The sequence below is a fragment of the Hippocampus bargibanti genome, linkage group LG03, assembly GCF_051943395.1.
Source record: "Hippocampus bargibanti isolate YZ-2025 linkage group LG03, ASM5194339v1, whole genome shotgun sequence".
NCBI lineage: Eukaryota > Metazoa > Chordata > Actinopteri > Syngnathiformes > Syngnathidae > Hippocampus > Hippocampus bargibanti.
Window position 1 is genome coordinate 11,679,791 of NC_142736.1, and position 12,947 is coordinate 11,692,737.

At 41.9% G+C, this 12,947-nt stretch overlaps 1 long non-coding RNA gene across 1 annotated transcript; it reads right to left on the bottom strand.

Annotated features, from left to right (window-relative positions):
- Positions 1 to 9,954: 9,954 nt before the first annotated feature.
- Positions 9,955 to 10,725, bottom strand: LOC148900343 (uncharacterized). Its single transcript, XR_016114587.1, has 3 exons — positions 10,634 to 10,725; positions 10,173 to 10,291; positions 9,955 to 10,089 (listed from the first exon to the last, which is right to left on the bottom strand). It is a non-coding gene; the product is annotated as an uncharacterized LOC148900343 (long non-coding RNA).
- Between the last annotated feature and the right edge of the window lie 2,222 nt (positions 10,726 to 12,947).

The window sequence follows — 12,947 nt, forward strand, 5'->3', positions numbered from 1 at the left end:
TGGAGCCTATCTCAGCTGTCTTCGGGCACGAGGCGGGGGACACCCTGAATAAAGGTTTTCTGATTCTGATTAATACGGAAAGAGTCAAGACAATTAATATATATTGATATTTATGTTAATTATTGTGCACAAAATGAACCAGCTAGTGTTATAACTACTGGTAATTGACATGTCAAGTCGTATTAAGTCAGATCGTGGTTGACTTTGGAATGGAAATGGCTATTGTGAATACTTTCTTTCAGAAGAGACAGGAACATAGGGTGAGCTATAAAAGTGGAGGCAGAAGTACACAGGTAGACTACATTTTGTGTCATTGCGCCATCTAAAGGAAATCAGTGAATGCAAAGTAGTGGTTGGTGAGAGTGTAGCCAGACAGCATAGGTTGGTGGTGTGTAGGATGATGCTGGCAGTGAGGAAGATGAAGAAACCAAAGGCTGAAGTGAGGACAAAATGGTGGAAGTTGAAAAGGGAAGAGTGTTGCATGGCTTTTAGGAAGGACTTAAGACAAGCACTGGGTGGGCAAGAGGTCCTTCCAGATGACTGGCAAACTACAGCGAATGTAATCAGAAAGACAGCTCGGAAAGTACTTGATGTAGGGTGAATAAGGTAGATAAGGAGACTTGGTGGTGGAATGGGGAGGTGCAGGAGTGTATACAGAGAAAGAGGTTAGCAAAGAAGAAGTGGGACACTGAGAGGACGGACGAGAGTAGACAGCAGTACAAGGAGATGCAGCGCACGGTTAAAGTAAAGGTGGCAAAGGCCAAACAAGAGGCCTATGATGACTTGTATGCTCGGCTGGACAGCAAGGAAGGCGAGACTGATCTTTACAGGCTGGCGAGACAGACAGACAAAGATGGTAAGGACCTGCAGCAGGTTCGGGTGATTAAGGATAGAGATGGCAATATATTAAAAGGTGCCAGTAGTGTGATGGCAAGATGGAAAGAGTACTTTGAAGAATTGATGAATGAGGAAAATGAGAAGGAACAAAGAGTAGAAGATGTGACTGTTGTGGACCAAGACGTAGCAAACATTAGCAAGGATGAAGTGGGGAAGGCGCTGAAGAGGATGAAGGGTGGGTATCGAGGTATGGAAGTGTCTTGGAGAGATGGCGGTGGTGTTCTTGACTGGGTTATTCAACAAGATCTTAGATGGTGAACAGATGCCTGAAGAATGGAGACGAAGTGTACTCGTGCCCATTTTTAAGAACAAAGGAGATGTGCAGAGTTGTACTAACTACAGAGGAATAAAGTTGATGAGCCATACAATGAAACTCTGGGAAAGAGTAGTTAGAGCTCGCTAAAGAGTAGTTGAAGCTAACTAAAAAAGAGTACGACAGATGTAGTGTTTGCTTTAACAATGCTGAGAAGTACAGAGAAGGTCAGAAGGAATTGCATTGTGTCTTTGTAGATCTGGAGAAAGCGTACGACAGGGTGCCCAGAGAAGAGCTGTGGTAGCATGAGGAAGTCCGGAGTGATAGAAAAGTATGTCAGAGTGGTGCAAGGCATGTATCATGACTGTAAGACAGTTGTGAGGTGTGCTGTCGGTGTGACTGAGGAATTCAAGGTGGAGGTGGGACTCCACCAGGGGTCAGCCCCTTCTTATTCGCTATGGTCATGGACAGGCTGACAGACGATGTTCGACAAGAATCTCCTTGGAGTGTGATGTTTGCAGATTACATTGTGATCTGGTACGAGAACAGGGAACAGGTGAGGGAGAAACTAGAGAGTTGGAGGAATGCCCTGGAAGAGGAGAGGAATGAAGATCAGTCGCAGCAAGACGGAATATATGTGTGTGAATGAGAAGGATCCAAGTGCAAGAGTGATGCTACAGGGGAAGAGATAAAGAAGGTGGAGGATTTTAAGTACTTGGGCTCAACTGTCCAGAGCAATGGAGATTGTGGAAAAGAGGTGAAGAAGCGTGTCCAGGCAGGCTGGAGCGGCTGGAGAAGAAATTCAGGTGTGATGTGTGATAGAAGGGTTTCAGCTAGGATGAAAGGAAAAGTGGATAAAACAGTGGTGAGACCAGCCATGATGTTTGGACTGGAGACAGTGCCACTGAGGAAAAGAAACTCATATTAGAGGCTTTGGAGACAAAGTCAGAGAGGCCAGACTGAAATGGTTTGGACATGTCCAGAGGAGAGAGAGTGACTATATCGGGAGAAGGATGCTGAGCCTTGAACTGTTAGGCAGGAGACTGAGAGGAAGACCCAAGAGGAGGTTTATGGATGTGGTCAAGGAGGCCATGAAGGTAGCTGGTGTGAGAGAAGAGGATGCACAAAACCGGGATAGATGGAGGACATTGATACGCTGTGGCGACCCCTGAAGGGAAAAGCCGAAAGGAAAAGAAGAAGAATTGACATGTCAAGTCATGTGGTCAAACCCCTGAGACTGATTCATCAGACCACTGTGGATCGATCAAGTAGTTTTAGGTTGTGGTAATGTTGAGTTGCAATCTTCCCTCAGACAAGATCCAATGTAAAACAAATATTACCAGTAAATGTCGTGTGAAATCGCCATTTTAGGTCATATTCACAAAATTCAGTGAATTGCAAATCGCCCATGATTTCACGAAGATGACGGGACAGTTGTCAGGGTACAACCTAAAGTGTTTGGCAACCAATCGAAGGGCACTCAGAGACAAACAACAATTTGCATTCACAATCCCAGGACACTTTAGAGCAGGGGTCCCCAAACTTTTTTCCTGTGAGGGCCACATAACTTTTCCCTTCTACAATGGGGGGCCGGGGGCAGTTTTCCAGAAAGCCACACATAACCAAATAACCCTTTCCAGGTTCTTTACAGAAAAAAAGTCAGGAACAGGAAATAAATAACACTATTTATGAAATAAATAATAACTAAATAACTCTCTCTGTGTTCTTCATAGAAAAAAGCCATGGAACATTAACCTTCTGTTGTGCTATGCACAATCTTAACAGATAAAAGTTCAGCTCAGTTGTCAGAGCAGAATCTCTCTGACACATATGAGCAGTCTCTTAAAATTTGTGTGTTCCTTCCTTATAATCCTTTTGTAGGTTCCAATAGGCTTGTAGACACCGCTGTTTGCAGCTCTGTCTCATCAACTTCCCTGTGAAAACCACAAAGGAAGCAGGTTGAGAAAGTGAACTAAGTGATACAGTACCTACACAGCACAATACATTTCACTACCAGTATGGCTGTAAAGATGGATTTTATCCCAGTAGATTTTTTTATGATTATATTTGTTTATGCTCAGAATGACTCATTCAAGTCAGAAAAGTGAGTTTACCTATGTATGTTCATCAGTGTGAACTGTGGGTCTGCATCTGGCTGGTGAGAAGTTGAGAAGTCGTTTGGGAGGGTGGCATAGAAGTCAATGAGACTGTTTGGCTTGAATACGTCTTTCAGACCATCACAGTTCTGTAACTCAGGTTACAACTTCTCCATGGTTTGGTACACTTGGTCAAAAATATCCTATCCCGTTGTAGTTCCTTTGAGACTTCGGAGGGCTGCCAGCTCCTCGCATATTTCAAAGTTTGCGCTAACTCCACAAATAAAAATGAGCAGTTGCACTGTGTCTTGCACGTCCGTGCTCTCATCCAGTGCTAATGAAAAAAGTCAAATTCTTTCGTCTTCTGCTGCAGCTGGGCATATACATTAATGCCAATTTCTTCACCGTGTCTGGTGATTGTACTCGCCGACAGACCTACGGCATTATATGCATCTTTCTTCTCAGGACACAACTCCTCTGCGACAGCATCCATACATCTCTTAACAAACTCTCCGTCCGTGAAAGGCTTTCCGCTGCCGTTGAGCAAACCGAAAACTGGCCCGAACAGATGCCTTCTTCAGCTGAGCTTTGCGTACAAATGTATTCTGCTGAGATAGTAGTCCACTTTTTTCTTTGAGAGTTTGTCTTCTCGTATTTGGCCTTGCAAGCTATCATACTTGTCTTTGTGACGGGATTCAAGATTGTTTTCTTTGAATACCGCCACCGCCTGTTGACAGATGAGACAAACTTTTATTTGCATTAAACATAAAAATAATCGTTTGTCCACTGCAGGTTATATAGCCTGCATTCTAAATAGATTTTTCTCTTACCTAACCTTTTTGCCATTATTCCGTTCTCTCTTTGACAGGAAGGTTTACAAGAGAAAACGGGTCTGGGACCAAATAGAGCGCCAAACTGAGCACACTAAATGTACCACCGGACTCCCCTCCACTTCCTCATACGTCACTTTCTTGTGTCGCGTCGCATTGTGACCGACTCCTTTAGCGTTCTATTGTGAGCAGGCGTGTTTGTATTGTTCAATGACGATTATAAACAACGTACATTGATTAAAATAGGAACAGATAATGATTGAAAACCGACCTTTGACTTGTAAAAGGATTTTTTAATTTTTCTGGAGGCCAAATAGGAAAAAAATCTGATAGCATCTCTGGTATTGTTCAGGGGGCCGCGTCAAATGTGCTGATGGGCCGCGGGCCGTAGTTTGGTGACCCCTGCTTTAGAGCAAGGGTGTCAAACTCGTTTTTTTGCTGCAGACCCAATGTACTTAAGAATGTTTAATCCACTCCACATATTACATAATAATAATAATAATAATCAGAATCAGAATCAGAATCAGAATCATCTTTATTGCCAAGTATGTAGAACACACAAGGAATTTGTTTCCGGTAGAACACGCTGCACTAGTATCGTTGTCAAAAAAAAAACTGCTAAGTGGCACTATACATACATAACATACTATACATAATATAATAATAATAATAATAATAATAATAATAATAATAATAATAATAATAATAATAATACATTTTATTTGAAAAGCGCTTTTCATCATACTCAAAAACACTTTACAAGATCATAAATGCATAATAAAATGTACACCTGAAGACAAGCATATATAATTGACATCTAAACACATCTAAATGAACAAAAGCAAGCATGGGTAAAAGAAACATATTATAGGCATTTGCGGAATAGGTGAGTTTTAAGCTCTGATTTGAAGGATTGAAGGTCGGTACAGTTGCGGATTAGTTGTGGTAGAGTGTTCCAGAGAGTGGGGGCGGCTATCCAGAAGGCTCGGTCCCCACAGGTTCTGAGTCTGGCCACGGGGATGTCAAGGAGGTTTGAGTTTGAGGAACGTGGGTTGCGGGAAAGAGTGTATTGGTGAAGAAGGTCAGAACGGCAGGAGGGGGCCTAATTGTGAAGGGAATTATAGGTGTGTGGGAATAGTTTAAACTCAATATGCTGGGGAACAGGGAGTCAATCAAGGTTTTTGAAGATGTGGGTGATGTGATGTGACATATACAGTACACAACAAATTAATAAATAACTCGTCTTCAAATTTGAAGTAACAAATAATGACTGGTTGTGGTTTTAATGGGCCAATTTGAAATTTGGGTTCAGACTTTAGCAAACATCATGGAATTTCACAACTTTGATTTGCTTTTGCAGGCTGAATAAAATGATGCGGCAGGCCAGATTTGGCCCTGGGCCTTGACTTTGACACCATTGCTTTAGAGCAGGGGTGCTCACACTTTTACACCATACGAGCTACTTATAAAAACTCCCAATTCAAAATGATCCACCCACGACAAAAATGCAAAACATAATTATTTTCAAATGTTTTAAAGATTTTTTGTATGTACAATACGTCTGTGGTGGTTCTTAATTTGGTTCTCAAATTTGTACAGATGACGGCTGAAAAAACCTTCTCATCGTTGTATGTACAATGTATGTTGATGTACCTTGCATAACTGAATAAGCCAATATTGCACAACACACATAATAACTACAAAGACATAACATAATATATAACTATTAACATTTTTTGTAATTACTTGAGTTTACTTTGATGACTTGCCTGAATTGAATCAGCCAGGGATGCATCGTCCGTACAGTAGCTGCTGACAGCCAGCCTCAATCACATTTCCAAATGTTCATCATTCATGGTGGAACGGTATTTGGACTTAATGATCTTCATGTAGGAAAAGGCTGACTCACATAAATCAGTGGAGCCGAATAATGCAGTCAAGGAGGTCGCACATTTCCTCATGTTGGGGTACTTTTCCTGTGTGAGTAAGTTACAGAACTGTCCATGAGCCCTGGACTTCAGCAGTGAGAACACTCACAATCTCCGATGTCTTTACACATTTGCTGGGTTAAATCCTCAGCCATGGCTTCACAGCGCAGACAGCTGCAGAGCTTTGATTGAAGATAATATCTCTGCCTTATTTTTAAAGTCTCTGAACAAGGAGTCAGCTGCTTCAACGAATGCTTCTTTTACCATCTCTCCGTCTTGGAAGGACTTATTGTTTTTAACGATGGCGTGACTCACCCGGAACAATGCTTCGGTTGCCGGCTTTCGCTTTTGAAGTATGTTGAGTGAAAAATGACTGCTGTCCGGACAACTGGGATTTTAGTTCGTCCACCGTTCTCTTTCTCAGCTGGCTTTTCGGCGGGAAGACAATGTCGTATTTTCCATGAACAGTCCGAAAATGCCGCTCCACATTTTCCCATTCCGTATGAAAGTAATATGTTTTACCCCCTTACTTTATCCAGGTTTCTCACTCATTTTGATCACCATATGTTTTAGCAAGGGCTTAAAATCTGAGGTAATTCGCTGACTAGCTTGTAAATTTTGCTGTGTTTAGTGCCGTTGTTTACGCATGAACGGCGACCTAAAGGTAAAAATTCAGTTGTCATCTGAATGGTTGCCCTGTATGTCAATCAAGTGACGGGACGTTTGATATGCTGACAAATGTTTTTTTTACTGTCACGCTGCGATCGACCAGTACTACCTCCGCGATCGACTGGTAGATCGCGATCGACGTAATGAGCACCCCTGCTTTAGAGTATGTTCAATGAACCTCCCATGCATGTTTTTGTGATGTGATGTGTTCATCGAAACAATGTCAGATTTTGCAAAGTTTGAAAACACAGCCAGTAAATTAGTAGAGAAATGGAGATAATGAGAAAAAACAAAATCCAACCAGAAGACTGGCCATGCTCAATTTCCCTCGTGCATCACCTTACTGTAAAAAGACAAAATAAACACAGCAAAAAGCCAAATGACAGAAAATCTTCAATCTCAGCAGAAATGACAATCCATTGCACAAATAAAGTGCAACATTATCTAGCTGTTTTTATAAATAAATTTAACACGGTAGTTTACAAATATCAATACAAGGCCATTATCAAGCATGCTAATATATATTGGATAGGAACTGGTGTAACTAAGCCAACCTTCCCAAACACATATTTCAGTTTAGGCACCTCTTCCCTGTTCCTCATGGGTGACTTCATTTTGTATTTGTGTGTTTGACTGTTTAGCTTGTTCAGTCAACACCAAGAAGTGCACTGCCGGTTCTGGTTATCCTTTTTTTTTCACTTCATTGAAGCAGCGGCAACTGCAGCATATCTGAGTTTTGCTCCGGACAACTTTTGGCTTACACTGCAAAGCAATAAAATTACACCAATTGACAATTCCGAACTCAAAAAACACAAAATATTTTCCGGTGTATAAGGCGCACCGGAATATAAGGCGCACCCCAATGAATAGTGTATTTTCAAACTTTTTCCATATATAAGGTGCATCAGACTATAACCTTCAATGAATGAAAATAGTTTTCCAAATATAACACATACAGATATAAAGGTTTTCCAAATATAAGTCTCACCACATTATAAGGCGCTACAGTAGAGGCTGGGGTTACGCACTACTTCATCTAGAGGGGGAAACGGAGTCGGTGCCTGCTGACAGTAGTTGCGAGACCGTTTGTGATTCAATATTACTTGACATATCAGGCTCGCCTGCGTATACGGCTGTCATGCGGCGAAACAGCAACCAGGTGGAAAGATGATAAAAGTTCACTCAGCCAGATGCAGGAAGGGTATTGTGAGTTTTCTTTATTTGAAGTCACAACAGATGTCGGTTTTTGGCAGACCACAGGTAACACTGCTCTGCAGGCTGTCCTTACTCCCTCTTCTTCCTCCTCGAAGTGACTGGCACAGTCTGGTTTTAAAGGTGCTTCACCTGAGCTTCTGGCCAATCGGGTCCCAGTGGCAATTGGCCATTCCCAGGTGGTTGCAATCACCTTCTCAGAGTCAATTAGTGGTCGCCCAACTCTACTGTTTTGGATGGGGAGAAATGCACACCTTTCTCCCATCCAAAATCCAGAAAACACATTATTTAACATTTCTTTTGGCATCATGACAACGGCGCAGGGTCATCTTTTGGAGAGCACAAATGCTTTTGGGTGCGCAGTATACATCGGAAAATACGGTACACTGAAAATAGTGTGTTGAGGACCAGGAGTAAACCGACACGTAACAGAGAGAAAATGCAAATTCCACACAGACAGGTCAGGACCAGATTCAAATGGGAGGCAGACGAGCTAACTAGCTGACAACCGTGCCCCCACATACTTGTACAGTATTTAAAAACATAATACAGTAAGCAAAACATGCTATTTGTGTAGAAATTGTCACATTGCTCACATTGTCATCACCCACTAGTTCAGGGGTGGCCAACCAGTAGAGACTCAGAGCCACATTTTTTACTACGTTACTGCAAAGAGCCACATCAAGATGGCGGCGCGTGAACACGCAGCGGCTCCCCTCTCTCTCCCGGCAAATTGGCGTTTTTGTGTTTATGTTTGTTAAAGTCATTATAAGTGCCTTGCACGCTGTGTCCGAGAGGACAGTAATTTCATCTGTGCTGTATGTCATGCATATGAGCATATTTGATAATAAAGCTGACTTTGATAAACATGGGCACACATGAACACCCCATCATCCCTCACACAGATCTCTGCTCAGACAGATTTATTATAAGTATCACATTTTAAATACAAAATCAACAAATATATGGAAATTGACTCCTAGAATACTAAAACCACAGGCAACACAGAACACTGTCTTTACACACACAAACTCAGTTCAACCAAGTCCACAAACAAAAATATCATAATTTACAATAGTGTGCATGTTGCTTAGTGGGACTTCTGGCATTCTTTGTCTTGGACAATCCTCATTAAATCTGGCTTGCATTCTGTTGTTGCCACTTGAAGCAATTCTTTTACATGAGTGTCAGTCAGAACCGATCGATGCTTTGATTTCACATGTTTCAGGGTAGAAAACAGACTCGCAGACGTATGTTGACCCAAACATTGACAGTATCTTAAGCGCAGCCGTTTTGACATTGGGGTATTTTTCCATTGGCACGCGTTTCCAGAACTCAATGGTCCCTTCCCTTAAAGCAGGTTTCAATTGATCTTCTTCACAAAGATTGATCATCTCTAACTCAGCCGCAGCTTCATCTGTGACTAGCGGGGCTTTCAAACAGTCCGTCTCCGCATTAAACGGGTCGACAAGGAATGTAATCTGCGGCCTTTTCAGTTGTAGATCACGGAATCGGGTCACAAAGTTTTCGTGAAAGTTTTCAACCAGTGTATTGATGAAAAGGTTTCTTCAGCCGTCATCTGTACTTCTTTGAAGGTGTCGGGCGTTTTGCTTCTTATCCAAGAAACTTCGTCAGCAAACTAAAGTCTTACGGGTAGTTTAGGCCCTATATATATCCCTACTGTCCAGACATGGCGGTGCCTGACTCTGCTATGATCTGGTCTGCCTGCTCTCAGGTTGGGGGGAGCAGAGGACTTCTCCCTGCAGCTGCTCCACTGATAGTTCCTGTCGTTCTGACTAACGACTGGCCTGATTGCCCCACTTCGACCGGTATCACCTCATCAGTATTACTAATCCTATGTTGCCCAAGCAGGCTATTGTATGAACGATCTAAATTGAACCTCACCCCACCAAACCGGTTTAATGAAGGATTTTGTTGTTTTAACTACCAGTAAGACTTTAATTTGCTGACGAAGTTTATTGGATAAGAAGCGAAATGTCCGACACCTTCAAAGAAGTACAGATGACGGCTGAAGAAACCTTTTCATCGATGGACCACTCCTGTACGACTGAGAGCTTACACAGATGAACCCTCCATTATGTTCTCTTCTGCTTATCCTCACAAAGGTCGTGCGTAACCTTGAGCCAATCCCAGCTGACATTGGACAAAAGGCGGACTTTACCCTGGACTGGTCGACAGTTGGTCTAATATAAAGACAGGCAGACATTCAGACTCTTGGGATTAACGGTGGCAAATACAGTTGATTTAAGTTGACAAAGATGCATACTTTTATGAAGAACTGAACACACACTGCAGTCAAGCAAATGTACCACTATACTGTCTCTCCAATGTGCAATGGGGAAAAAAAGGTTCCCAAAGATGCATGGACCCATTACCGCTCTCGACCTGCGCAAATTAAAGGAGAGGACACAAGCCCAGATTTAATGCGTAAAAGCATCCATTCATTTGTAAGGCAATTGAAAAGAAAGGTTGACTCATGAGCGAGCATGTGAAAGCAAATTCGCTTTAGTTCATGAACACGTGTGAAAATGCATGTGACATCGAAGCACACACACACACACCCACACGCACACACACACACACACACACACACACACACACACACACACACACACACACACACACACACACGCATACACACGCACACACGCGCATGCACACACCGGTGTGGATGTGTTTGTGTTTTGATCCTAACGCGAAAAGGCACTTCCACACCCATATATTTACCTTCTAAAAATAAAGTCATGACGTCAAACAGCCGCTATTTCAGCTGGTCAGATCTGAGTCGCCCCTCGCTGCCTCAAACACACCCGATAAATCTAGCATGAAAAAAATGAGAAGCATCAAAATGTTGCTCAGTAAACAAGTGCCAAACAAGGACTAATATGTGACTGCATCTAACTTTCGATTCCAATGATGTAGGCAGACACTTTTTGGAATGAGGCATTTCTGTACGTCTCCTCCTGAAAAGAAAACGGGAATCCACGTGCAGTAAATCCCTTTCTTATTCCATTTTGAAGCATGCGTCTGCATCGCTTCTGATGCTGTGCATTGACAAGGAGCAATGCATTTCCTGGATCACATTTCTTCCAAAGTCACCTACTTTACCCACACGAAGGTACAAACACGTACGCCATTGCCACCGATTTACTCATTAAAGCCCAAAGTGAAGAAACGCACATTTCAGATGATTGCCTTGATAGGTATTCACAGCACATAAAATTCTCTGCAGTCAGGCCTTGATATGAGTCATAGTCTAGAGTGGTAGGAGGGCACATTAACAGCCTGACTTTTTATTGCCACTCTGCTGAAAACAAATATCTCAGACAACTTGACAAATGACTGAGCAACAATAATTAGGCAGTGACTAATGAAAGAGAATGGGAGGTAATGCGCATACGGTGTCTTGCAAAGAGTTAATCGACGATACATACAACACGCACTCAATATCTTTTTGACTGCGGATAAAATTACCCCACCTGACATTGTGCGATCCATCCATTTATTTCATTACGAAATTTGCCATCATCATAATACTTTTATGGACTGCTCAGGCAACTGTTATCTGAGCCGTTTCAACATTTGCAATATAAAATGTTTATCACCAGATAATGAGATGCAACAAAACTAAATGAAAGTAAAATTACCTTATATTGACCAGGGGCATCGTGTGACGCATGGCAAATGAGTGACGCGGTGACAGTTGGGCACAGGGGGATAATTGTCTGTGCCTGTGAAGTGAGTCTCTTCTCATGAAACGATTACTCGCAGTGCCGAGCTCTGCAACGATTGGTGAAAGAACCCACCTCTTTCAAAATATGTACTATTAATAATATTTATGGTTTAAGTGTGTCAAAAACTAAAACCATCAAACACTTGAAAGTTCCCATTCAAATAATTTTCCCCACCATTTTAAGCAAACCACGGATTAAAATGAGTCTGCAAAATGGGTTAAGTTTGACGTCGATGTGGTTTGTCAATTGCTTGCAAGTGGTGATTATTTTGCAAAATGAGGATATAGGCATTGTTGTGTTGTACATTCACTCCTCAGTTTTCAAATACCAGCCCTCTCAGTGGTTGCTACTGGAAACATGGCTCAATGGCTTTGCATCACTTGCACACTTCGGAGGAGTTGAGGAAAGAAGGGCTTCAATTTATTTTGGGAGGAATTCAATAGCATGTCGGGACTACATGTACTGTTTTGTGCTATGCTGTTCATGTTGCCTAGAAGTTGATTTTGGATTTCACATGCTAAAAATAGATTTTCTGGTGGCACTTGTTGGCACGCCAATCCATAAAAATATAGTATGCATTTATTGTGTTTTAAAACAATACCTATACTTATTCATAATTTATGCATTCAGTGAATGGGGCACCTATCTGTTGCCAATTTTATTTTATTTCTTTTTTTATTGTAAAGAAGTACAATACTCTTCCTCTGCGGTCTCAAAAGCTTATAGGGGCTCAACGTTCAAGGCGTTCATGTTGCTCACTGAGTGGGTGTGTGTCATCATCACTTTGTGAATTGTCGACACAGCCTGCAAAGACATTGAGAAATTGCCAACTACAATTCAGAGAAAAGCTGTTTTCAATATTCAATTAGAGGGAAATAATATAATATGAAATACCTTTTTTTATATTGTTTTTTTACAACAGATGCAGCTGAGACAAAGTGTTTGCCAGCATACTTGAAATGAAATACATAATAATACAAACCAGCCATAAGTACAGTGATACCTAGGCTTACGAACGCTTTAGCTAACAAACTTTTCGCCTTACGAACATTAAATTCGCGAGAATATAATCTTGGTTTACGAACTAGTTTTCGGCGGACGAACCAAACCACACAGCGCCACGGTGGCTGGCGGACTAGTTTTCCACACCCCCTCTCTGAGTGCAGAAGTTGTTTGCTATTATGGGATCTAAAAAGACCCCACCACAGGCTAGTTTTAATCCGAAGAGGACACAAAAGAAAATTACGGTCGAGCAGAAGAAGGAGATCATCGAAAAACACAAACGAGGTGTGCGTTTGTGTGACTTA